Here is a 3,451-nt window from a genome sequence, read left to right as displayed (position 1 = left end):
TGACTAATGGAGCTGGGCCTATTTTAAAGCTGGACTCCCAATGAATATCCTAGGCCTACTGTGTAGGTTAATTCATGGAGAAGTCAGTGAAGACAGCAAATCATGTCTGCATATTTGTTGATACAGGTGTTTATGTTCTAGGTCTTGTTGATTTGCACTCATTTGTGTGTCTAACAATAAATCTTTTTTGTTTCATTTTTTGAAATGTTTTCTCACCATATCATTGTGTGTGTGTGTGTGTGTGTGTGTGTGTGTAAAATAGGAAAGATTATGTCCTTAAAGTTTCTCGAGGAACAAGGAAGTATTTGAAAAAGGTTCAAACGATGTGGCGTTTACACCCATTGCTGCAATAAAAGAACACTGCACAACAGGTTCAGCTTGCCTTAAGCATTCGTGTGAAAGACGATCCAGTTAGTGTCGGATTGTCATTAATACTGTTATGCCAGATCTCATCAAGGTTATAGCAGCTTGATAACATTTGACAGGTTGTTATGGCATTTATCACAACGGTCATCTTGGCCTTGTAGTGGACAACTAATTGAAGAGTTATTTTCCAAAACGCTATATCCACCATTTTAGTGAATTTTCATTTTAAAAAAATGAATACATTTTGTTTTTCAAGTAATTTCAGAGGAACATAATTGGGTTATGTTTAGTTGATTTATCTTCACTCAATCAAAAACAAAAACAACTGCATTTTTATTGATATTACCTGAAATACACAATTAAATAAAAAATATATATATGTTTTCAAAAATGAATTCTTAGCATTTTGGAAAAGAGCTCTTCAATTTCAGTCTATGGACAGGAATGATTAATGGCCATACATGTTGTGATTGTCATGCCACATGTCTTACTGTCAACTAAAGAGTGGCTCCTCCTCCTTGATAGGGTGACCACCTGTCCCGCTTTACGTTGTACTGTACAGCAATTTTACCCTTTGTCCCGCCTCACGCAAATTGAGCATCTGTCCCGCTTTTTCGTTCGACCCTGGCCAATTGAAAATAAATACATATACGCCCATAGGCGTAGTGTTAACTTATGTCCAATAGTTCAAAGGAGAGCAATAAAATCGGTAGTCGATAGGCTGAGTCGTATGTCAATCAAACTGTTACCTGGTGCACGAACGCCTCCGCAACGTTGTCAAAGATCTCAAATTGGAGAGCGCGCTCTTCGGTCAGGTTAAGCAGCCATGGCCAGTGTGGCCACGAGAAAGAGAAGATGCACTTTTAGCGAATGGACCGCAACATATACTCTTGGCAAGGACCCGTAAACGGCGAAGCAGAGAGGGCATTTTGCATTCACGTTTTTCTCTGGGGCATGGTGGAGAATACGATGTGAAGCGACATGGTGCAAGTGAGTCCTACAAAACTAGAAAAACACTCCGAGAGCGCAGACCTAGGCCAAGCGAAAACACAACCGCCTCCTGGATAACTCCCATTTAATCGTTTGTTCCGAGGGTCATTTCAGACCTTTCCTGAAAATTCCATCCATAACTTTTTGAGTTATCTTGCGAACCAACAGACAGACAAATAAACAGACAAAAGCCCCAATGAAAATAAGCTCCTTGGCGGATAATAAAAAGCACATCAAAGAAACATGCAAATCAGAAAAGATTCTGGTTTACCTATTTGCACTGAAAAAGTTCTACTTTCTATGCACTGTATGGACTAGGCCTTATATTTTGTTGAACTTAGGCTGGATGGGTCTAATATTTTTTTATGTGTTGTATTTTAAGGTGAATTTGATTCACTGAGTGCATTCTTTCAGCTGCATAATGCCTGATCCCTTGCAGCTGACAATTTTGATCCAAATAAAGATGTTGCGAAATTAATGTTTTGTCTTTTAGCCTGTAGTGTCTTAATCTTATGTCGGTAGATTAAAAAAAATGTTGCTTAGTAAATTAGATCTGGCAATATATCTTAAGTTTAAAGTTATTACGTCTGTCCCACATTGTCCCTCTTTACCATGCTACTTGTCCCACATTTTGTCTGACTGGAGGTGGTCACCCTACTCCTTGACCTTGTACAGTTCAAGAACCACAGTTCACTTGCTAAGCCCCGCCTACTTGGAGTGTTTTCAAAAAGTACAAACCTGTTTCACTGCAGTTGCACGCTCTGGTGGTATAATCATGTTCAAGATGCAAAAGGTCCTTTTCAACCTTACGCAGCGGTCCTAAGGTAAGCCTACACCTATGTTTCATTATTGAACTTATTGAACGTTATTGAAAGTTTAAACAAACCTTATCAAATCTACACAAATGAATTTACTGTAATGTAACATGTCAATGTTGGATGGTTTACTTCTGCTTCTAGACAGTGAACAAAGGATGGACTTTGACTCACTGTAACCTGCCCCCTGAGTAGAATTACATTGTGAGCATATTGTCTATGGAGACACATTTATTATTGTAAAAGTAAATATCAAATATGCTAAGTGTGTTGTTGACCGAGGACGTCGTGATGAACAAACTCTATAGGATTAGTGGTTTAGAGAAATACTATTAATTTGGCATAAACAAGAATCCTGCATAAACAAGCCTCTGCAGATATATTATGGGATGTCTGTGACTCTGAACTCATTCTGACTGGCGCTGCTGAGCGTTCTGGGGGTTGGAAGTTCCAGATCAGGTAGATTGTGCAGCACTCCACTCAAACCTGTCAGCCTGGTTCCTATAGGCTGCTACCTCATTATCAGCTGCCACATACCCTGCTAATCAGATCAGTCACGGAAGCTCCCCTCTCTCCCTCTTTCTCAATCTCTCTCTCCCCCTCCCCCCTCTTTTTCTCTCTCTCTATCTCTCCCCCTCTTTTTTTCTCTCTCTCCCTCTCCCCTCTTTCTCTCTCATTCTCCCTTTCTCTCTCTCTCTCTCTCTCTCTCTGTCTCTCTCTCTCTCTCTCTCTCTCTCTCTCCCCCTCTTTTTTTCTCTCTCTCCCTCTCTCTCTCTCTCTCTCTCTCTCTTCCATGACGAAATATGAGTGGGGGAATTTGAAACGACAAGCCTGTGAAAATACAGTCTCTGTACCTCGACAAAAGAGTTTGAAGCAACACGCCTGTGAAAATATGATTGTCTCTAATCTGCTCAGAAATTCCCGAAAATACTGGAATAACTTGTTCAAGAATTATTTGAATTCATAATGCTATAATGTATTTATGTTGAGAAGACTATTCTTCTATATAAGTGCAACATCAAAACCAAGAGATTTAGGTCCTTGCACTGTTATAATGTGTGACTCATAGGGGTTAGATTTTTTTTTTTTTCTCAAACCTCACCATAGACACTATAGACACAGAAAAGAATGAAACCCTTGGATTCTGTTGTCTCTGTTATAGATTTGTCTGTCCACGGCTAGAGCTGACCCTGGGCTGATGAGAAGATGGACGGAGGAGAAGAAACTTTATCTGAGATGGTGCAGGATGGAGAGAAGAGGGTGGAGAGGGGCTCTGAGAT

The sequence above is a fragment of the Sardina pilchardus genome, chromosome 1 (genome assembly GCF_963854185.1).
Source record: "Sardina pilchardus chromosome 1, fSarPil1.1, whole genome shotgun sequence".
Lineage (NCBI taxonomy): Eukaryota > Metazoa > Chordata > Actinopteri > Clupeiformes > Clupeidae > Sardina > Sardina pilchardus.
The sequence above is the reverse complement of the archived record's forward strand: the minus strand, read 5'-3'. Positions refer to the sequence as shown.